Genomic DNA, 23,402 nt, shown 5'->3' on the forward strand with positions numbered 1-23,402 from the left:
GCGCACTGGGAGCCGCCAGGGTGGGCCCCTGGACCACACAGGGGCTGAATGCCTCTGTCTGAGTCACTGATGCCATTTTTGGTCTCAGGCCAGGACGGTCCTAAATGAGCCCCTGCTCTTTTGCCATATGCTTTAGATGCCGTGTGTCAGTCCTCCTCCCAGGGAACCTCAAGTAGACATGAATCTCATTGTTTAGGTAATGACAGCAGCTGCTCTCTACTGACCTCCCCCTATGTCCTGGGTACTGTGCTTATCACACGTTTCGTTTATGATCTACTTGTTCCCTCAACAAAGTGCTGTTCACTGAAAAACTCAGAGAGGTTACAGGCTTGCCTGGGGTCACTCAGTAAGTGGCAGAAGCTGGTCCCCAACACTGATCTCCTCACCGCCAGTACCGGGCACACAGAAGAGGAGTCATGAAGATAAAGGATACAAAGCTCGGGATGAAATACAGCAGGTGTTCTGTAGGATTCAGGTGCCCCTCCTGGGGACTTCTCGAAGAGGGCAATGCTCCATCTGAAGAACTGGATGGCTAATAGCAACCTGCAGGCAGCATAGAGTCCCCTGGGGCGCTCACTCAGGGCCGGGCTTGCCTTCAGAGCAGAGAGGAGGGAGTCTCCTGGCTGGGAAGACTCTCAGAGTACAAGGTGCTTATGGCACTGAGCTGGACGGAGCACCACGGAATCGAGGAGGAGGAGGGGGAGACTGAGAGATGGGGACAAGAAGGCAGGGAGCAGGTGACTGCAGAACGCGGGCTCTGCGGCTGCCTCTGGGCTCTGCTTGCCTTTCAGGGAGAGACAGAGGAGGCATACAGGATCCCGGCTTCTGTTCTTACTGGGCCGGGTGACTCCCTGGAAGTCCCTGCTCTTCTCCTGGCCTCTGTCTCTTCACCTGTAAAGTGGCATCTTTGTCTTAAGTCACTTGAAAGGGCTCTTTAATTGAGTCCTAGTTGATGACGTCAGCAGCTGCCCTGTTGCATGGAGGTGGGGACAGGGAAGATGGTAGGTGCCAAATCTCCCCCTGCCACTCACCCACCTCCCCTCACATGCTAGCTCAAAAGTGCTAGAGTCACCTCTGATATCACTGCTGCCAATCCACCCATTTTATGGATAGGAAAACTGAGGTCCAAAAATGGAGGTGGTAGACACACAGACAATCGAGGGAGGGCCAGGGTCTGAGCCCAGGCATCCTGGCTTTCCAGCCATGTTTCTCCTTGGTCTGCCCTGTCCGGGCTGTAGGGGCGACTCGGCTCTAAGGCCATTTTGCTTGGGGCTGAGAAACCACAGGCACAAGGCTGGGGGACCAGCAGGGATTGGGTCCCACCACCAGGCCATGGCTCTGGCATTTGGCCACCTTCTTCTACGATTGTAACTGTAAATAAAGCATCTGGGAGGACTCCCAGGATTTTAATGGTTTAACAGGCAGTAATGTGTAACCCACACTACAAATGGATCTTTTAATAATGAATAAGCATTTATTCAACAAGTAATAACAGTTTTACCACCCTCAGGCTCCTCAGAAGTCCCAAGCTCTGGCATCAACTCCTTAGACTGATGTCCCCTGCTCCTATCTTTTGTCTACTTTCCCCATGGTTGCTTATTTTTGCCTTATTGATTGGTAAAAGCTCTTTGCATATTAAGGCTATTAACCCTTTACCTATTTGCTATATGCAAATCTTTTCCCCCTACGTCTGTACATTTATTTTTTCCTTAGGTTGCACAGAAATATAAACATTTTATGCATTAAAAAAATATATATATATACATATATATCTTTGACTTTAAGTTTTGAGAATTGCTTGTAAGCCTGATGGATCCTCTGGCTTTCTTGAGGAATTTCAGGGCAAGACTAAGGCACAGGGAGGGGGCAGGGGTGATGTTCAGCAGAATTCAGAGACAAGAGCCCGGCCCTGTAATACAACTTCAGGTGAGTCCCCATCTCTCTTGGGGCTCAGTTGCTTTATCCATAAAATGAAGGTGTTGAAACAGACAATCTCTTGCCTGCCTCCCAGCACAAATGTCCCAAGATTCTAAGAAGAGGGTGTTGTAGGGAAGATGCTGCAGTGCAGTGGGACAGGCCCAGCTATACAGTCTTCCTGCACCTGACTCCGCCATTAGAGCTCTAGCCCCCTTTAGAGCAAGAATTACATCTTCTTATTGCAATGTCCTCAGCACCTTGCAGAAAGCTGCCCCACAGGAAGCCCTCAAAAGACATTTTCCCATCCAAACTGTTGATCACACCTGGAGGTGAATCCTTGGCTCCATTTCTTGCCTCTACCTGGAGGAGGCTGAGGGAGTGTGCTGCCTGAGTTTGGGTATTGACACGTTACTGGCTGTGTGACCTTGGACAAGTCACTTCACCTCTCTGGGCATCTGTTTCCTCCTCTGTGAAACTGGGATAAGACTTCCGAGAGATGTGTTGCAGCTCGAATGAGAAATTGATCTAGGAGCAAGAAATACACAGTCCTGCCACGTAGTAGGCATTTGATAAATGTCGGATCTCTATTGTATCTCCATTGCTGATTAGAGTGCATTACATCTTGAGCTGCTAAAAAATGTTGGTGAGTATCTTAGTTTGGGTTCCTGCAAAAGGATTCAAGGGCAAGTAGTTTGTTTGGGATGTCATCCTAGGAAGCAGCAGCAGCAGCAGCAGCAGGGGGGTAAAGGGAGGCAGCCAATGAGGGGGGCGTGATCAATCCCATTATCACAGAGGACATCTGGAGCTTAACTCCACCAGGGAATTCTAGGAGCCAGTGTAGAACTCACACCTTGGAGTATTTATCCCCCAAAGAGTGAGGGAGCTGGGGTGCTGGCAGCCCCACTGTGAAGAGTCAGTAATTAACAGCTCCTCCCCAGACGTTATTATTCCACGGCTTTTCCAGGGACTCTGGAGGCCTGAGCAAGCCTCAGGTAAAGAGGCACAGGTGCTCGGCAGTTGGGGGTCTGGGAGGTGTGGCCTGAGATGCTGAAAGTGTGGGGATGGGGCGTCCCGACACCTCTTCTGGAAGGGCAGGTGGTGATGTCTGGCCCCGTGACTCAAAGAGGACTGAGTGGCAAAATGGGGGGTGACAAGTCCTGGTTGTTCACTGAACTCCGCTCTGGGCGCTGCCTGAAATCAACAGCCACTACCTCAGGGTGGAAGTGTCACCTCTCAATAAGAGGAAATGTACGTCGTCGTCTCTCGGGCTGGGTGGGTGGGAGGTGACAGGAAGATTTATCCAGGCCCTGGCAAAATTAACATTTGAACTGGGGACACTGGAAGAGCAGCCTCCAGAGGGGGGTCTCTTTGCATTTATGCAGGCTGGTTCCTGGGAGCTGCTAGAAGACCAAGGGCTGCCGGGGTCAGCCATCCGGCTGCCTCCTAGGGAGGGACGCTGGACAGACAGAGCGGACACGCCAGGCAAAAGGAGACTGAAAGGAGAACCATCACCCCGGCCGGAGCAGGGAGGCTGCCAGCACACTCGGGGCTGAGTTGTGGCTCTGCCCCTGGCCTTGTCCCAAGCCTGGGCCTCAGTTTCCCCATGTGGAAGAGCTTCTAGCTCTGACAACGTTGGAGACTGTGGAGCAGGCCACGCTTCCCCGTCCCCCCCTCCACTGCTACTCCAGCGGTCGGATGCTGGTGTGAATTCGTCCACAGAAATGACAGCCAGCCTTGCTTGAACACCTACTGTGTTCCAGGCACGGCGACCGCGACCGTACTTCATTTACAGTTGCTGTAACGCATCACCCGGCAGGCCTGGCGCTGGTACTATCTCCATTTTGCGGCTCAACTCAGAGAAATCAAGTTTCACACAGTGAGTCTGGGGCCAAGCAGAGATTTAAACCCAGGGCCCCCGGTCCCCAGCCCAGAGCTCCTTTCACTGCTGTCACCGTGTCCGGCCCTGGTTCCAAGACCTTGGTCACTGGAACTTCTGAGTCCCGGCTCTCTCTGGCACGGGAGAGCGTGCTGTGAAGAGCTCAGATTCTGGGTTCGAAGCCCAGCTTGACCAGGTTCTCCCCGTGAAAGCTTGCACAAAGCACTTCACAGGAGCCCCGGGTTCTTAGTCTGTAAAATGGTCGCAGGAGCCACGCTGGCTCATGAGGCTGTTGTGACAATGAATGGGGGTGGCACGTGTTTAAAGGGCCTGCCCGGCTCCAGGGTCACCAAGGAACAGGCTCCTCTCTCCTCTCTGTCCCTCTACCCTGGACCTGTAAATGTGTATGACTTGCATTTGGGGTTCTCTTGGGAATGAATTTGTGCTCAGGAAGTGAGGCCCTCTCTCCAGCTCGGCCTGTGTGCGGACCCAAGGGTGGGAGTGGAAGGGAGCCTTCCTGAGAGTAACAGCACCCTAAAGCTAGGGCACCTGGGTGGCTCAGTCAATTAAGTGTCCAACTCTTGTTTTAAGCTCAGGTCATGAGATGGAGCCCCATGTTAGGCTCCAAGCTGAGCATGGAGCCTTCCTAAGATTCTCTCTCCCTCTCCTGGGTCCCTCCCCTCTCTAAAACAAAATTCTAAAGCTAAAAGTAGCTGTGAAACAGGTCTCAGTTTCCCTATCTTTGAAATGGGCATGGGGAGCTCCACCCCCACTCTGGGTCTGTTTGAGTGTAACTAGGCTTTTAAAAATAGGACTCCAGGCTCTTTGAAAGATTCATTGTCGCTCCTCTCTAGAACCTAAGGTTCCAGAAAACCCCCATGCCTCAGTTTACTCGACTGTATGGTGGAACAGAATACTTGCTGGCTGGGCCGTGGAGCAGAGAGGGGTGCCGTCTGGTGTGTGTCGTAGCACACTTGGAACAGTGCCTGACACCTAGGAAATGATGAGGGGATGCGAGGGTCCAGAGAGGGGCACACAGTGGGGACTGTGACCCCAGCCCCCCACACTGAGCCCAGCCCCCCTCCTTGTCTCCTGCACCCCCTCCCCGCAGCAGTCAGGGCCGCCTAGGTCCCCCAACCCCCTGCCTTGCCCGGGAGTGAGTGGAGGCCCAAATCCAATTAGCTTGGGAGCTGACTGCAGAGCATCGCCCCTTTAATATAGCTGGAGAGGCTGCAGAGATAAATGGGAAATTAGAATTCTGCTGGGGTCCCCGAGACCCGCCCACCCGCCTGGCGGCCCGCCCCCGAGCTGAGGCTGCGGCAACCCTCCCAGAGACCAGGGCTGTCTGAGCAGGGATGGGGGGACTGCCCCTGAGAGGGGCCCACTCTCCCACAACTTATCTTCCCACTGACCACCCAGCTTCCCCTGCCCCCTTCCCCAGACAGAACTAACCTCTCCCCTCCTCATCTCCCCTCCCTCCTTCCCCCTCAGCCCCCTCTCCTCCCTGGACCTGGGGGCCCTGTTTTAGGGAAACTGGGGTGGGGGCGACATCATGTCAGGGCTGGGCACTCCGTTCCTACTGTCCGCCTCCCTCATCCTCCTCCCCGGGGTCCTAACTGAACAAGGATCCTTCCCCACTTGCTGTTACCCCATCACCCCTGGAGGAGGGAGGAACAGGGTCCTGGGCTGGGACTGACTCTGGGGCTGGGCCCCCTCTGGTCTGTGGGCTCAGTCACCTGTGTGGCCGGGATGAGGCCTGGTGAGACCTCTCTAGTCACTATCAAGAGAGAAGGGTCTGCAACAGGGGCTCCTTCGGAGGGTACCAGAGTGGGTGCACAGATGAGGCATCTGGAGGCCTCTCCTCCAGAGGGATATGGGCTGTCCCAGGGAGTCCTGGGTCACTGCCAGGGTCTTGCTGTGTTTTTCTACAGCTCCCTACTCCACTCAGGACTCAGTTTCCCCTTCTGTACAATGGGGAAGGGGTTGACATCCGATGCAGACCTAGGATTGGGGCCTGGACACCTTAGACCCACACGCTGGGAAGCAGGCAGGTCCCCCTACCATCAACCCAGCCCCGCCCCTGCCTCCCCCACTCCCTCCCTCGGGGGACACATTTGCTGCTGGGAAAGTTAATCCATTACAGTTTAAAGGCTCCGTTCCTTGCTGGCAGTAAATTACCTGCTTTGCATTTTGCAGCAACAACTTAACGGTATTAATTTATTGTGCTCTGTCTTTAACAAACATCATTATCATATTGCCAGCCAGGATTATGCAAATGGGAGGGACGAGAGAGAAAGAGGCCTATACTTGTCCCCAAAGTCACCTTGATTTATTAACTTTGGGGCCCTGCCATTGGCCAGGTCTGGGAGGCCCAGGTGAGCCAGGAGGCCAGGAGGACCTGGGAAGTCTGGGAAGAGAGTCTTCAGGACAGTGGGGGCTCTCGAGGAAGGTTCCTTCTGGGAGGGAAGGACTGGCAGGGCTTAGAGGGATTACTTGGTCATGTGACTTTGGACAAGTCCATTCCCTCTGTGGGCCTTGATTTCCCCACCTGTAAGATGGGGGTTCGATTAAGATGTTTTTGGAGCTAATAATATGTGAACTTGAGATTCACCAACGCATTCTGAATGATCCAAAAGAAAGTGTGAGTGTGTGTGTGTGTGTGTGTTTGGGGAGGGTGGGCCGAGTGACTTTGAAAGGTCTGGGGCCACATGATCCTGGGCCAGGGTCCTCCTGCTGGGCTCCCTGGCTCCTATGACCACCCACCCCAAGTCTGCCCTAGCGATGGGTGCCAACGTGGAGGAGGTGTGGGGGAGGCAGGGACTGAGGGAAGGGGCTTCTGCTTGGTTAGGGGCCGGAGGCCAGTTGGTGGGAGTCTTGGACTTCCAGGCTGTAGACGGAAGCCAGGGAAAGGGAAGCCAAGACCAGCTCGGGTGGGGAGGCAGCAGCATTTAGCTTCTGATTCTCCATCAGTCCTGAGGGCTCGGCTGGGCTGTGCCACGGGGGCTGAAGAGGGTTATGGCTGGGTCCCAGCCCCCAGCTGAGAATCCTGCACCCCCTCGGAGTTTCCTGGCTCGTGCTGAGCCGCCACGGGACACTCCCAGTTAGCCTGCCTGGGGAGCTGGAGACAGGTGAGGCAGCAGCCTCCCTCTGCTCTCCTAGGCCTCGGCCCTGCCCACCTCCCTGCTCACTCGAGCTGGACCTGGACTTGGTGAGAGCCCGCCTGATTGCACAGCTGGCTGCCCCCGGCCACCCGAGGCCTGTTCCCCACCACCTGCAGCCCGGCTCTGCCAGGAACTCACTGGGGCTGCTTCCAAGCACCCGTGGGCTGCAGCCCAGCATTCTGCTCTGGCCATCAGGGCCCTGCTCCGGGCCGTACAGAGGCGCCAAGGTGGAGGCTGGAGTGGAGCCAGCCGGGAGGAGAAGGCACCAACCCGGCCAGCTGGGCCCAGGAGCAGGTGGGGGAACGAATGCGGTGGGGTCCACCTCTCTGCAGGAGCCGGCAGCGCCGGACGTGTCTCCCACCTCTGCCTGCCGGTCCCCCAGGAGCTTGGGGTCCTGCCCACCCCACTTTCCTCTCTCCGTGGTGCTTCTATCCCGCATCCCTGAGTCCTGCTTTCTCCCAGCGGGGCTTTCGGAGAAGGGGTGGGGCTGGGAGGGAACCCGGAGCAGAAGGAAGGGGGTGGTGGAGCAGAGGCCAGCCGGCAGGGGTGGGGGAGGCAATTCAGGTGGAAGCAACGGTTTCTAATCCACACCCCCTGCCTGCGCCTGGTGAGGCTCCCTCCCTCTGCCCCGGGCCGGAGGCCAGAAGGGACCAGTTCTGGTCCGAATGAACCGGGCTGAGGAGCGTCAGCACCACTGGGGCAGCGGCCTGCGGAGCCTCTGGTGGGCAAGGCCAGCGAGCGCAGGGGAGACCCACGAGGTTCAGTCCCCATCACAGAAGTCCGCCAGGTGGCCCTGGGATTCACGGGGCAGGCCCGGTGGTGATTTCATTTGAGGCACGGGGCCCCTCTTGGCGCGGGCAGGGACCAGTCCCATCCGTGGTTGGGGAGGAGGAGGCTCCGGGAGGGCCGGTGCTTGGCCTCCCTTACGCAGTCGGCAGATGGGCAGGGCGAGGGGTGTTGGGGAAGGAGATGGTGTGTGGGGTTGGTGAGGGGGTCCTGGGGGCCTTCCCCTCCGGGCAAGGAGAGGAAGAGCCCCTCCTTCACACCAGGCCACCCTCCAACTCCACCGGACACCACCCCCTCAACCGGACTGGCAGGTGGAAGGAATAATGGCAGGGATGCGCCACCCCGGCCAGCAGGTGCCAGAGCTCAGAGCTCACAGGCAGGACCCTGCCAGGCTCCAGGGAAGCCCCAGGGAGGCTCAGGACCACCGGAGTGGCCCCAGGAGCTTGTCACTGCTGGCCTGGCAGGTAGCCTGTGGGGTAGAGAGCCCTTAGGGAGAAGCTGGCCCGGGGTGCAGCCAGGGAAGCAGCTGCAGCGGTCTGTAAGAGCCCAGGTGGGGTCCTTGGTGCACCCCTTTCCGAGACCCCTTCACCCAGTCCTGTCCTCAGGAGCCTCTCTCACCTCTCAGGGGGCCTGGCTGGAAACTCAGACTTGCTGAAAATCTCACCAAGTTCCTTCATAGGCCCTTGGGAGCTCCCCGAGGGCTGGACTGGGGCTGAGGGGCCAAGCTGCTCCCCTTCCCTGGCCAGGAGGGTGACAGGGAAGCCCAGGGCTGGCGCAGACCTTCTTGCCTGATGCCCATGCCCAGAGCAGCAGGGATGGAGGGAATCCCAGCTGGGCTGGTCTCCGGGGATTCCTGGGAGGGCAAGGGGCCGGGGTGCTCCTCCCAGATCTGGTGCAGGAGAATCGGCAAGGGTTAGGAAGCCAGGAAGCAGCCTTAATCTTGTCGGTCTCCCTCTGCGCCGCCCCCGCCCCACCCCACCCCCCTGATGACTCTGGGTGGGTCCGTTGGGGGAAGGGGATCTCCGCAGCTGGACGGGATCCTTCCTCCTCTTCCCACTGCCCCCCTGGCCTTGAGGTTTGCTGCGGGGAGAGGTGGCAGGGCCTGGCTGGGCGCGCCTGGCCGTGGGAGGCTCGCCACAACAGCTGGCGGTGCGCGGCCGTGGGTGGCGGCGAGTGGGGACTTGCTTTAGCGGGCAAGCTAATCTCATTTGGTTGCTGCAGCCCGAACAACCAGGGCTGCATGCTAAGTGGCCGGAGGCAGCAGTACGACTCAGGACAGACCCGGGAGAGGGGACTGGACCCGTGCGCAGCCGGGAGAACCCAGAGGCCAGCCCTGACTGGGGTGAGGAGCCATCCTGGGCAGTGGCAGGGGGCAGCGAGGGGGACTGTGCACTCTGTGGGGTCTCGAAGCTTCCTCCCTGGGTGGGCACGGGTGGGGGTACCTCCTGGGAGATGGGGGCATCAGAGTCCCCCAGCTCGTCTGTCAATTCTCTGCTCTCCTCCTTTGGGATCCCAGGGGTAAGGTTTGTGGAGACCTGGGAGTGCCACCGGGCACGGGACCCCTGGAGCTCGGCTGGTCCTGTGACTGCACGGAGGGCACCTGCTCGGGGAGAGGAGCTGATGTGGGAGGCCCCGGAAGTGCTGGAGAAGAGGAGGAGAAGGCTGCTGGGGAGGCCGGAACTCTGTGGGCCCTGCTCAGTCACCCGCTCCTCCCAGCCTCCAGGAGCTTGTCTGGAGGGAGGCCCAGAAGGGCCCCAGCCGCTACAGGATGACCAAGGCTAGGACTCTTGTGAAATGGTCCAAAACCTCTTTAGCTCAGAGGGGGAGGGATGGAAGTGCCAGGGATGGGAGTCTGGGGGTGGCCGAGGGGCTGGGCTGGGAGCCAAGCGGGCCTCCTGACCAACCGCAACCCACACTCCCTACCCTGGCTGCCACCCCTCAGGCTCCTTGCGCCGGGAGCTCTGGGCTTTGGGCAAGTGTGCAGCTCCAACATAGGGGGCTGCCTGCATCGCGGTGAGGGATGGAGACCTGCTGACCACCACAAACCCAGACAGGCTGCGGGCTGGGCGGCACTCACGGAACCCTCTGTGGCTCAGTTTCCCCATGTGCAAGAGGGGCTGCCGACGAGACGAGATGATGCATGGCCCGTGTCTGGCTCAGTGTCCAGTGTCAAAGAAGCCCTGTTATCCTTTTCCAGCATCACATCCAGCACAGTGCTGGGCACCCAGAAGACACCCCGGTAGACTCAAAGCCCTGCGACGCTCCGTCATTGGAGTCTGATGGGCCTTCAGAAAACAGCCTGCCCTCACCGGCTGTGCGGCTGTGGGCAAACATCTTCAGCTCTCTGAACCTCAGAGTCTCCATCCGTAGTGGGAACAAGGATACTTACCTTACAGGAATGATGCGAGGAGCTAAATAAGAATATACACATAAACATAAATAAAACAATAAATACATATTTGTAGAACAGTGCCCAGTACGCAGTAGGTGCTCAGTAAATATCTGTCCCGCCTGTAGGAGCGCCCTGTCCGACGCTAACTCACAGGGGACACACTGAGGTCCAGGTTGAGGTAAAGGGCTCACCAAGGACCCAGGGCTGGGCCTCCTGACACCTATGGGGGAGCAAGAAGGAAGAAATCTCTGGCCGTCGGTTTTGCCACCTGTAGAAGGAGTCAGCTGGATGGATCTATGGCTTCCAGCTTGGCCCAGGGCTCTCAGGGGCCAAGCTGCTTGGCGACTGCTAAGCCTCAAACGTGTGAAAGCCCCGGATTTACTCATGTTCTGGGATCCTGGTGGCTTAGACCATCTGGGCCGTGTCGTCTTGCCATGCCCGAGGCCGTGCAGACCTTCCTCATCCCTCCCCGGGTCATGGTTGGCTCACCCGGCTGGCAGGGGGTGAGTGGATGGACAGGGGGAGCCACCCCATCTCAGCCCCAGCCGGCTGGAGTCTGGACCTTGGATGCTGTCCCCCTGCTTGTCTAATTTAATCACAGCTGTGTGCATGGTGACTCTATAAATAATTTTTAGTGCGACATAACCATTATTTCACTAATTGCTTCATGCGCACCCCTGGCCTGTGAGATAAATTAAAGTTTGCTGAGTCAGCACCTTTGGCCGTTGCCGCTTTGGGGTTTGGGAAGTGCAGCCCAACGACTGTTCCCATGCCAGCTTCAACTTGGCATCCCAGGGGAGGGCACCACTCACATGAAGGGAACAAGGGTGGAAGGAATGAGATAGAATGACGGAAAGGGGGCTAACAAGGGTTGCCATGTACAGTTGTACAGGTTGTATCTTACGCAAGGATAGTTGGCCCAGCGGGCAAGTGGGGACTGAAATGTAGCCGATACAATGCTTTATCAATGCCTGTGCCCTGACATGGAATTTTGTTGACTCAGGAGAAGCAGATACCTTTTTGTGAGCTGCACAAAGGGACTCACTATAGGGACCAGTAGACCTGAAGTGACACCCATTCAGCAGGTTGTCAGGCCTACCCCTGTCAGAGGGAAAGCAAAGCAGTCTATGCCTCAAGAGCGTCTTACAGATTATCAATCATGTGGATGATCAGGATTCTAGGTCGGATGGTAAGTGACCTCGGGCAAGTCACTCTCCCTCCTCTGGGTTATAATGTTTTGACAGTTTAGGAAGCTCTAATCCCATCTAAGGCTGGGCTTTCAACCCTAGGCACTGACTCTAGACACTGTTCTTTCCACCGTTCTAGCATATTCCGAAGTCGTAGAGGTGGCTTGGAAGAAAGGTTCCCACGGTCAAGCGCATTTGGGAAGCCTCGGGTTTCTTTCCTGCAGAACTTTCCAGAGAGGCTGTAGTATGTTCCAAAGCAGCAGGGCTCTCAGCGTGGCAGGAGATTCCTGAATGCTTTTGGCCACAGGATTCTTCATTTTAGGGCTCCTGTTCGGGATCCCTGGGTGGCGCAACGGTTTAGCGCCTGCCTTTGGCCCAGGGCGCGATCCTGGAGACCCGGGATCGAATCCCACGTCGGGCTCTTGGTGCGTGGAGCCTGCTTCTCCCTCTGCCTATGTCTGTCTGTCTGTCTCTCTCTCTCTCTCTCTCTGTGACTATCATAAATAAATAAAAATTTTAAAAAAATGTTTATGGCTCCTGTTTATGTGAGGATCCTAGTTTCTACCCTTGGGCATATGAACCAGTGCCTTTCATCCCCAAGAGCAGAGAACTCTTCTCTTCGATGCTATGCTTCCGTCCCACTGCCCATGGTGGGCACACGGAGCCCTGACTGGACTCAGGGTGCATCCTGACCTGTCCCCCAGGAGCAGATGTGGGTTTTCCTTCTCACTGCTGGGTGTGAACGAGTCCTGACTCTGAGCCCTGAGGCCACAGGCTCCAAGGTTCTCGAGGGCAGAAGTCGCATCTGAGGCCTCGCTCAGGGGCTACGTGTTGAGTAAATGAATGTCCAAGTGGCTGATCTGACAACTGGGCGCTGAGACACCTGGCTTCTTGCCCGCCCTAAACCTTGCCGGCTGTGCGACCTTTGAGCAGATTGCTTCTGGGACTCTGTGGCCACCTGAGCTCCCTGTTTGTCGGATGTGGCTCCACCACTCGGTCCTGTTTACTCTGCGGCGCTGGGAATGCCGGGTGCGTGGGCATAATTCCCGAAGTGTGAACTGCAGGGCAAAAGCGGGCACCGTCGCCAAGGTCTGTCTCCCGGGCCCCGGGGCTGGGACTGCAATCAGCGTTCAAGGGTTCTGTGGACTGAGGGCCCTCCTGGGGTCAGGCCCTGTCCCACATCCTTCTTGTCCAGTAACCCTCACAACGCTGTACGAAGACGGTCTTATACTTGTTTTATGAACGAGAAAACTGAGGATCAGAGAGGCGCTGGGACTCACCCAAGGTCACACAGCTGGATTTGAACCCACATCTGTCTGTCTCCAGGCCTGGTTTTTCTTTCCACTCTTGCCTTATTGGCTTCTATCTTACCACCCTTTGTGGGCAGGGAGATGGAGCGGATTATTAAGGAATGCTAGTGGTAGAGGGACTCTGGGTCCCAATGTCCAGTCATTTGCTATGTTACCAGTGACGAGGGCCGTGGTTTGTTGAGTGTCTCCCACGCTCCTCGCACTGAGTCTCTGGTTTAGATCCATTAGTCTCTCCACTGAATGTTCTCTCCAGTTTCGGGACGTGGAAATGGAGGTGTGGAATGTTTAGGTGGCCTGTTCAAGTGCCTGCAATTAAGGAAGAGATGGCCAAAGTCGGTCTGATTCCAGAAATTTGCTATTTCCCCCTATTCTCGGGCCGCTGTAAAACCGTGACCTCAAATAGCCAGCCTCGGTCTCAGAGGGGTGACCTGTCTTCTCCCTGCCTCCAGGGTCTGACACAACAGGCTCCTCTGCAGTAGCTGCCAATGAGGCATCCCCTCAGGCGGGTCAGGAGCCTCTGGGCCTCTCCTTCCCCACCCACCCCTGTGCCCGCCTCCCCCGGGGCCCTGTCCTTGTCCCTCAGCGCACCATCATTGCTGGAAACGCTGAAGAATGATGGCAGAGCTTTGGCCCAGCTTCTCCAAGGTCTCCATCTAATAGACAGGGAGGCCGGAAGGAGGGGACAGGGAGTGAAGTGACTGCTGACATTCAGGATGGATGCAGAGCAGTTTACACCTGAGCCTCCCTCAGAAGGCTGCCTCTGGAAGGTGGGCTCAGCCAGCCTCATCCTCTCCCTGGCCCATCTCCCCTGCCAGGGTGACTGACACCCTGGCCACCGGTCACAGCCACACTCCTGAGTGCAGCATTCAAGGCCCCTCACCTCTGGCCCCAGCCACCCTGTCTCTCCAGCCTCATCCCTTGCTTGCTCATTTATTTTAAAAAATATTTCTTGATCACTTCGGTGCCTGGCAGTGTTCTAGGTACTGAAGATACAGCAGAGAACACAACAGATAAAAATCTCTGCCCTCCTGGGAGGAACTGACAGTAAAGCAAGTTAACAAACAAATGTGTAATGTCAGACAGAGAGAGGGGCTTTTTAAGAAAAACAAAACAAAACCAAACCAGACTCCTCCAAGGAATTCATAGGCAGAATTCAGGGGGTCAGTGAAGTTAAAGGGGGAAAATTACATTTTTATTTCACTAACCTCTCACTGAAATACAGCATTTCTCTCCAATTATAAATGTTGGCAACACACTGCAGGAGTATTAGCGATGCCTGTGACTTTGTCACCAGCAGAAATCAGATATTTCCTATCACATTACAGTTGTTGTCGACATTTCAAAATATCATTGATACTCATCACTGCTTCAAAATTGTGACAGTTAATAGAACTGCCGCTAGCTCTTGTTATGTAATGCGTTAATAAAGAAGCACATATAGTACTCTATCACACATTTGTTTTGTAAATATTTTGAAAACTCTATTTCAATATCATTGACTTCCTTTGTGAGTCTATGTATTTTCTGTTACACATTTAAACACATCATTCTGGGGACGCCTGGGGGGCTCCGTGGTTGAGCATCTGCCTTTGGCTCAGGGCATGATCCCGGGGTTCTGGGATCGAGTCCCACATCGGGCTCTCTGCAGAGAGCCTGCTTCTCCCTCTGCCTGTGTCTCTGCCTCTCTCTCTCTCTGTCTCTCATGAATAAATAAATAGAATCTTTAAAAAAAAAAACACCGCAAAACATGTTATTCTGTAAAGGGGTCCATAGGCTTCACTAGATGCCAAAGGACTCATGTTCCCAGATGGGTTAAGTCTCTGAGTACAGAATGATGCAGAGGGGCAGAGTGTAGGTAGAAGGGTCAGGAGGTCTCTCTGGGGAAATATTTGAGCAGGGACCCAAAGGAGGCAGAGGAGCTGCCACACAAAAGTTCTGAGTGAAGTTCATTCTGGGCAGGGGCAGGGGGCCAGGGGAGCAGCAAGTCTAAGGGCTCTGAGTGGGAAGGAGCCAGGAGGCCAGTGTGGCTGGAGCAAAGTGACCACCAGGGTGGAGGATGGGGAGGGTGGGGGCCGCACCAAGCAAGGGCTCACAGGCCTTGGTGAGCCTTGGGGTTTCATTCTGAGTGGTGTGGGAAGCTACTGTAGGGGACAATGCATTCCAATTTATTGACTAGGGGGTTACTCTGGATGAGCACTGAGCAGTGGGTCGGAGGGGAACAGGAGACCAGGAGCAAGGCCTCTGCTGTCTTTCAGGAGGAAGATGGTGACGTCTTGGACCAGGGTGGGAGTGGGAGAGGTGATTCCATCCTGGAAATATTTTGAGGTGAGAGCCATCAGGCCTTAGACAGAGCGAGCCGTGAGCTCTCACGTCTGTGCACTTTAGCTTATGCTGGCTCCCCCTGGTAGTGATGGCTGGAGCCGCTTCCCCCAACAGCTTTTTAGAGACCATGAAGGTAAGGTCAAAGACATGACAGTAACCTCAACTCTGATATCCCTGAAGACGGAACCTCTATCAAAACTTCTCATCATGAGGAAAAGAAGACCTTTGTGGATTTAAGCCACTGCAGTTGGATCTCTGTTATTAGCAGAATAAAATTCCCACCTGATACAACCACAACACGACTGCCTATTGCATGTATCCATCTGAATAACACAAGCCCCTCAGGCTCAACATGTCTGATGCTGGGCCTCTATCTTTCTGTCAAGGAAATTCTTACGGGGCAATTCAGATTATCTGGGGAAAAAGAGAATGAACAGTACAGGAACTGCACCTGCTTACCCACCTGCCATCTTTCTATTTGCCCATCCATCCACGTATCTTCCCATCTGTCCATCCATCCATCCATCCATCCACCCATCCATCCATCCTTTTGTTTGTGCATCCATGTATCCATCCATCCATCCATCCATCCATCCATCCACCCATCCATCCATCCATCCGTTTGTCTATGCATCCACGTATCTGACAAACTTCTATCAAGCATCTTCTGTGTACTGAGCCCTGTGCTAGACACAGGAGTTAGAGATGTGAATAGTATATTTTATTTGATGCCTATTTACTTCTAGGTGAGCAGAGTATCTCTGGAAGGCTACATCAGAAGCTGGAAACCATGACTTTCCTCACGGAGGGAGATTAGGCATCAGGAAACATGGGTATTTATTCCTTTCGAACCCTTTGAACTCTGCCTCATGTGTATGTGTTCACTAGCTAAACATTTTTTTTTTACTAGCTAAACATTTTTAAATTAAAAATATCTGTACATCTCATCTGACTTTCCAGCATTTGCTTTGGTCCTGAAAGGATTTGAGACACTCACAAGAATACACAGAGATGAATAGATGCTGCCCTGCTGTCAGGGAGTTGACAGTCTCATGGAGAAGGAAGAAGAGTAAACAATGCCAATAGCATGTCGCATGGGGGGCAGAGGGCCGTGGGATGCCACTTGGTCTGGTCTTGAATAATCCTGGCGGCTACACTCAGCCGTGGCCTCCAAGCAACGACCCAGCACAGCCACCTTTATCTTGCCCCTGTCTGGGCTTGAAAACCAAGACGCCCACCTCTGGAATCAGCTGCATGGCCAAGACCCTCTCCCCCCAAGTTCAGGCACTACTGCAAGCTTACTACTCCTAAGTCACTGAGCCCACTGATGTCTGTATGCCCAGGTCAAGGAGGGCTGTGAAAGCAGCCCCATGGCTGGGGAAAGGGCCGGTCCTCCCTGCCAGTGTGTTGTTGGTGTGTTTATTCTGCACATGCTCCACTGGGCCTGGGTATGAAAGCACAGAGTCCAGGAGGGGACTTGTCTCTGGGGCCCTGATGTCCAGCATGGCCATGACCTCTGGCTGGGAAGCGGGGCTGGGGCTGAGGGAGGGCAGGAGCCGGGCAGGGGGAAGAGGGGACCAGCCAGGCTGCTTGGAGAATGCGGTCTTTTCCATAGCAGCCCTTTGAAATCGAGCAAGAATAACTTTAAACAATAAGATGCTTCTCTCTCCCCCTCAGCTGTTGCCCAGGCAACGCCAGAGTGCTCAACAACTGTTTAGTTTTTTAAGAAACCAAATCCCCCTCCCTTTGGTCAGCTACCGCCAGGAAGATGAAGAGGCGGCGTAGGCGCCCCTGGCGGCCCATTGTGTGGGAACCCGGGTCAGCCGCCTGCAGCAGTGACATTTAAATCTGACGCTACATATTATATATGAACCTGGAGCCGCACTCCTCAGTGACTCGTGCGCCCTAACCGGGGGAGGCTTCAATCTCCCGCCTCAGACTCTGCCTGCCTGTGGCTCTGGCAGTTTGGGGGTCACTGCAGAGGCTGGTCTCTGTGTGCAAAGCAGCTGGTGGCAGCGTGTGTATCAGAGGCAATCTGTCCCCAACCCTCTGCATCACCTGACCCAGGACAGTCCTCATCAGGCCAGAGGTCGTTGCATCCACCCGGGGCAGTGTCTGACCGCCCGAGGCTCTCCTAAAAACCCTGCCTTTGTGGGACCTTGACCATTAGCACCAGCAGCTCCTCTTATTTTACATTTTCCTGCTGGTAAGGCCCACTGATGCCCATTATCTCTGTGGGGCCTCCAACAAGCCAGTGAGGGAGGGATTTTGCTCTTCCCAGGTTACATATAAAGAAACCCAGGTGCAGGGAGCTCTGAGAGAATGCTGCTGGGTGCCACACGCTTTCAAACAGAAATCCTTAGGGCCTCACAAGAAGGTAGATGTTACCATGAACCCATTTTGCCAGAAATGGAAACTGAGGCTCAAGGGGCTGATGTGACAGCTAGCTGGTATGGCAGGATTTGGACTGGGGCCGGCTCCACTGCAGAGCCCATGTTCCTGGGTCCCACCCCATACTGCCTTAGTGAGACTCTGTGACCTGGGGACAGAAGGGCAGATCTTTCCCAGATCTTTTTCCTGGGACTTGGCTGATGTGGTCTTCTAGAGGGGTGACTGGCTCCCCACATTGCCTCCACTGAAGGAAAGTGGTGAAATTTGGCATTGTGAAGTTCTGGATCCTCAGGTAAGACAAAGCGCGTATGTAAACCCTCACATGCTCATCTGTAAGATGGCACATGGTTGGGGAGGATCGTGGCTGCCGCTCAGAGAGCCTTCCCCCCATGAGGCCAGTGCTGGGCACTCTCCTGTTCCCTCATGGAATACTCCTGACCCAGGTAATATCGTTCTGTGTTCAGATAAAGAAACGGAGACCCAGAGTCGGGGGTGTCTCTGGCTCAAAGTCAGGGCTAAACATGACAGCTCATGTGGATAAATCACAACGGTTTATCTGAACCTGCACATAGTAGGTTCAGAGCAGGTGCTGGCTCCAGTCTCCCAGGAAGAGAAACAGAGGGGCTTCATCTCCTGGGAGACAATACACGGGCCAAGTTAAATTTAGAAGAGCCAAACCAGGTTAGAACAGGCCCCTTATCCAGCTCAGCTGCAAAATCAGGACGGGAAATTGGCTTCAGCCACAACAAAAACCTAGAAGTCTGGGCATTTGTGAAAGAGGCCGCGGTGGGGGAGGGTGGCTGCGAGGCTGCCTGGGCTCTGCTCCTCTCGGCCTGGGCTGAGGGAGCCCCACCCTGGCCTAGGTCGCCTGACCCCCCTGGGGGTCCCCAGCAGTGACAGGGAACACAGGCCCACGACCAGGCGCCACTGCCCTGGGGGACACCTCAGTCCGTGGGCCGGTCCCTCCGCGGACACCAGGGGAGGGAGAGAGCCCCCTCTGCCTCCCACCTCCACCCAGAGGCCCTGTCCCCCCTCAGCGCACAGCTCGTTTAGCTCCGCTAAGTGGCAAGCCCGGAGGGGCAGCGGCGGGAGGGGCTGGGTAATGAACTCCTATTGGCTTCCTTCACAAGATCACTGCCTTAATTTACGAGGCCTGAGCGACTCTCATTTCCCCAGTGCGCGTTGAGTAATTAACTATTAATAAAAGCATTACCGAGTTAACCACGGGGGCATGTTTAATTCATGGGGCAGCCCTGGAACAGGACGGGAGGCTTTGGCTCAGTGGGGGATTCCTCCCAGAGCAAAATATTGCCAGCGGGAGGCTGCCCCATGCCAGCCCCTCTGCCAGTCCAGGGCCATTTTTGACACCCCTAACCAGAGGGGTCTAGTCCCAAGAGGGTAGTGAGACTGTTGGCATTCTAACCAGGGGGTCACCCTGTGGACAGCCGGCCCTGGGAGGTGTGAGTCCCGGTGGCCGTGGCTCCTTGTTGTGATGAGGAGCTAGGTGAGTGACCTTGGGCAAGTCACCTGGCCTCTCAGAGCTTGTTTCTCATCTGGAAAATGGGTGGCTAATAACCTGGACCCCTAGTGGTGGACGCAAGAGGGAAGGAAATCATTCATACCTCTGTGTCTTTGCATCTGCTCTTTCCCTTGCCTGATAGCCTTTCTCCCTTTGTCAGCTTGGCAACTTCTAGACTTCAAGACTCTGTTCAAAAGGGTCAGCTCCTCCTGAGAATCTTTGCTCTCCTCTTGCCCCAGGCAGAATTGGTCACTCCCCTTTCTGTCCCTCCCATACATTCTTCTATTATGGCATCCATCCATCCATCATCCATCAACCATCCATCCACCTATCCATCCATCCATCTACCTATCCATCCATTCACCATCCATCCATCCATCCATCCATCCAACCATCATCCATCCATCCATCAATCCACCCATTCCTATTTATTGAGTACCTATAGTTTGCATCTCTGATTATGTTGTTTTAAAGTTTTGCATATGCTTGGCTTTCCCAAGACCAGTAGTTCTTATTCTTTTGGAGGTCAAAGAGACTCCCCCAGAAAAATGCATATATGCACATACATGTGATGTTGCTTCCCTCTTCAAAGATTTCTGGTCATCTCTGAAGTCAGCTGAAGTCAGGCTATGGCCCTCGCAGTGATGGATGCTATGAAGGGCTGCTCAGATCCCCCTCTGGGATTGAAAGACTGATTGCCCCAGCTACTGGGATCTTGGCTGGAAGATAGCTCTCAAGAGTCAGCCCTCTTTGGAGATTGTCTAAATTGGAAGGCAACTGCCTCACACAAAGCCATGCCTTCTTTCAGGGTAGGCCCACTGCCAGTGACCGATCAATGTGGAAGTGCAAAAGTCCAAATCTCTCACCCCAACGTGGGATGAGTCTGAAGGGCTATCCCCTCTCCAGAGCTCTCTGTCAGGACCTTCTCGCAGCTGGACTCCTCCCCCTGCCCAAACCCATCTCCTTCTCCTCCCCTCTGCAGGTGTCCCCCCCCCCTCCCAGAGCACTTTCTAAACAAGGTCCTCCACACTGATCTCCAGCTCTGTGTCTATTTCCCAGGGAACCCAGTGGATTAAAAAGCCCTGCAGAAGTTCACTGAGGACAGCAACCGTGTCTTAATGACTTCTGTACCTCTAGCAGTTCTCACTGGGCAGAGGGCATGGTGGACGCCCTAGGAACAGTTACTTGATACATCTTAGTGCATTTCCTCTTGGTTCTCTGGTCTGTCCTTCTGTTGTCCCAGCAGGAGAGTCCTCATCAGACACCCAGGAGAAAGGGGCAGTCCTGCCAGAGGGATGATGCCAGGGGGACCAGCACTGTGGGCCTGTTTCTGGGAAATGTACTAGTTGCCAACGAAGCTGTAAATAACCATGGGAACAGAAGTCAAGCTAATTGGTTGCTACAAAGCAGGGGCAAAGGGCCCTGGTTGATGTCAGGGCTGCGTGGTTAGGGTGAAGGCTCAAGGGGATGGCTGGGAGGCTGGGGGGACAGCAGGAATGGGTGGTGCCGGCTGGGGATGGGGAGCGGGCAGCCTTTTCTTGCAGGGGGAATCATTTAGTAGACTGAGGTCCCCAAAACCTGGAAAATCCCCACTTTAATTTCCACTCTTGGAAATTCCTTCACAGATCAAATATCTAAGTGTCTCCACTGTGCTGGGCATCGTAGGCAGGATGGTTTGAAGGGCCTGGGCTCCAGTGCTGGCGCCTCTCCCTTGCTTCATCACCCGGCAAGTGATGTTAAACCCTGGATGTTGACATCTGCTGCGTGGTCACTATGTCCCCAGTGCTATGCTGTTTTACGTATGTGAGTCTATTTCATCTACACAATAGCTTCGTTCAGAGATATGGATTATTACTATTCCTTCTTAACAGACAAGGAGACAGGCCCAGAGGGGATCAGCAACACACCCAAGACACATACCTCATCACAGGGCCGAGAGGAGAGGAAAATCCAAGTCTGGTGGGGTCCGGAGGCTGATCTGTATCATTGAGGTGCTTAACCTCCACGAGCTTAGTTTCCACAGCTCTGAAACAGGTACAATCCATCCCTACTGCGCTGGGTTGTTGGGGACAGATAACCTGGAGTTGGGGAGGCCAGGGAATGTGCCTGATCTCTTCCCCAGATCCCTTGGCCCCTGCCTCCACACTTCCCTGGGGCTAGGGGGAGAGAGGGCCCAGTTTACTCTCTCTCCAAGGACACCCATCCCTAACCCACGTCCAGCACAGCGTCCAGCACGTGGCCAGTGGTCGCTGAGTGGTCCATTTTGTCGACCCAAATGGATGCCCTGGGAGTCCCCACCCTGTCCTCTGGATTTTTTTTTAATATTTTATTTATTTATTCATGAGAATACACACACACATACACACACAGTGAGTCAGAGACACAGGCAGAGGGAGAAGCAGGCTCCATGCAGGGAGCATGACATGGGACTCGATCCCGGGTCTCCAAGATCATGCCCTGGGCTGAAGGTGGCACTAAACCGCTGAGCCACCTGGGCTGCCCTGTCCTCTGGATTATAGATTGGGGATGGGGACTCCTCTCAGACAACATTAACATTTCCTCAACACAGAAAGTAAGTACCACAAAGACAATTCTCTTGGTGCCAAGAGACTCCACTCTCCAGCCACTGGGATTTTCAGGTTTTTCTTAGTAGCAAGGAGCAGAACCAGATGGGGGTAGCCCCCACAAGCCCAGGCAGAGAAGGCTACCAGAATGAAGAGGAAGGCATTTCGGTCCTGCTCCTGTCTTGGGTCTCCCCCACAGGCAGACCCAGCGGCTTCTCCTCCACACCTTGACCCCAACTGCAGACATCCTCATATATCAGGGGCATTAACCTTCTTTCCACTGCAGGCCCTGGGGGAGACGGTGGGCATGTAAGCACTTAAAACTTGAACCTGCAGGTCAGCCCTCCTTCCTCCCTCCTCTGCAGAAGCCCCAGAGTTGGGAGGCTGCGTGGGGACAGACGCCACAGCCTTAGAGAGACAAGTCACATCCTCAGCTTCCCTCAACCTGTGCAAGCACCAAGTTGCCATGGCGACGCTGCAGCCGTGAGATGCAATGGCTGCAGATGGCATGGGTGCTTCTGGGGCTCGCAGCCCAGAGTGGCCACTGTCTGGCCTGGGAGGCCAGGGGATTGGGTGGGCTGGGTGGGGGAGGAGAGGGGGACCTCCTCCAGGCTTAGCTGGTAATTGCTGCTAAGTGAGGGGCTGTCATTGAACCCAATATGCGGGCGGTGCGGGCCTGGCTCTGCACCCTGTAATTACTGCACCAGACAGCAGTGCTTACTCCGTGTGCGGGGAGAGGGGGGACGGTGGGGGGAGCAGACAGGAAGCTCTCATCCACCTGAGCCTGCGGGGCTGTGGCAGGCTCTCCCGCCCAGGAGCAGCCTCTCTTGCAGAGGCAGGAGGCCCCGGCCCCTCCTCTTTGCTGGCTCTCCCCACTTCCTCCGGTGTGGAGCGTGTGGAGCACATGAGCTTCCTCTAATCCTGGCCTCTGAGCTGGAAAAATCCATGGGGGGGCAGAGGTGCAGGCAAAGATAAGGCCCCACCTCAGGGGAGCCCTTGGTGTCTAACCTCCATTCTCAAAGGGAAGTCTGTCTGCATTGTGACACAGATCTCGCTCTAATTCCTCCTGAGCCTGGAGATCTGGGGTCCTCAGGCTAGTCAGTCCCCCTCCTAGGCCTCAGTTTCTCCAGCTGGAAGACTGCGAGTGGGTCTCAATCATTCTTAAGGTTCTTCCACAGCAGGGGTTGGCACTAGAGCCTGCAAGCAGAATCCTGTTTTTGTAAGTAAGGTTTCCATGGAAGAGCCATGACCTTTTGTGCCTGTGTGCCTTCCTGCTATGAGGGGAGGGCGGACAGGGACCATCCGGCCCTTTACAGAAGTTTGTTGACCTGTTTCTAAAGTAGAACTATTTTCCTAGGCTTAACAGAGTGAGCTTTTGTGGCTCCAATGTGATTAGAACAGTTCATAACAAGCCCCACCCTGGTCCCCACCTTAAGACTCCACGGTCCTCTTCCAAGGACCCCAGCCTGGATTTGTACCGTGAGGGCTGGCTGGCCGAGGGGGTGCCCGGGGCACCACGTGGTGCAATGGCGCCACCTGCTGTGAGTGCCTAAAAGCACTTCTGCCTGGGAGTACTTGGCCTCCCGCGGGGGAGTCAGCAGGGGAGCCAGCTCGCAGGAGCAGGCCAGGCTTCAGGGATCCTGGCACCTCAGAGCCAGATCTCAGCCCAGCCTTCCCATTTTATAAAGACTGCAGGTAGAGGGGCTCGTGGCCGGTCCAACGTAGGTGAGCAGAAAGCTCAGGGCCCGGAGGCCCGTAAGCCATTCCACCTGTGCTCCACGGGCCTAGGTTGGCACACAGACCTGGCTGTGAATCCTAGTTCCATCACTCATTTATGGTCTGGTTCCACGCTTGTTGAAATGATTTGCAAACACTTATATATAATTGAATCTGTTACCCATATTGACTCCATGTTCCGAACAACTGAGATTATTCCCATTTCGCAGATACAAATACTGTGGTAGAGAGAGGTTAAGT

The 23,402-nt window shown here is 55.1% G+C and overlaps 1 long non-coding RNA gene across 1 annotated transcript; it reads left to right on the forward strand.

Moving 5' to 3' along the window:
* Positions 1-8,759: 8,759 nt before the first annotated feature.
* LOC144298455 (uncharacterized) lies at positions 8,760-11,831 on the forward strand. Its single transcript, XR_013365399.1, has 3 exons — positions 8,760-9,082; positions 9,257-11,321; positions 11,459-11,831. It is a non-coding gene; the product is annotated as an uncharacterized LOC144298455 (long non-coding RNA).
* The last annotated feature ends 11,571 nt before the right edge of the window (positions 11,832-23,402 follow it).

Source organism: Canis aureus, chromosome 26 (genome assembly GCF_053574225.1).
Source record: "Canis aureus isolate CA01 chromosome 26, VMU_Caureus_v.1.0, whole genome shotgun sequence".
In the NCBI taxonomy this organism is placed as follows: Eukaryota; Metazoa; Chordata; class Mammalia; order Carnivora; family Canidae; genus Canis; species Canis aureus.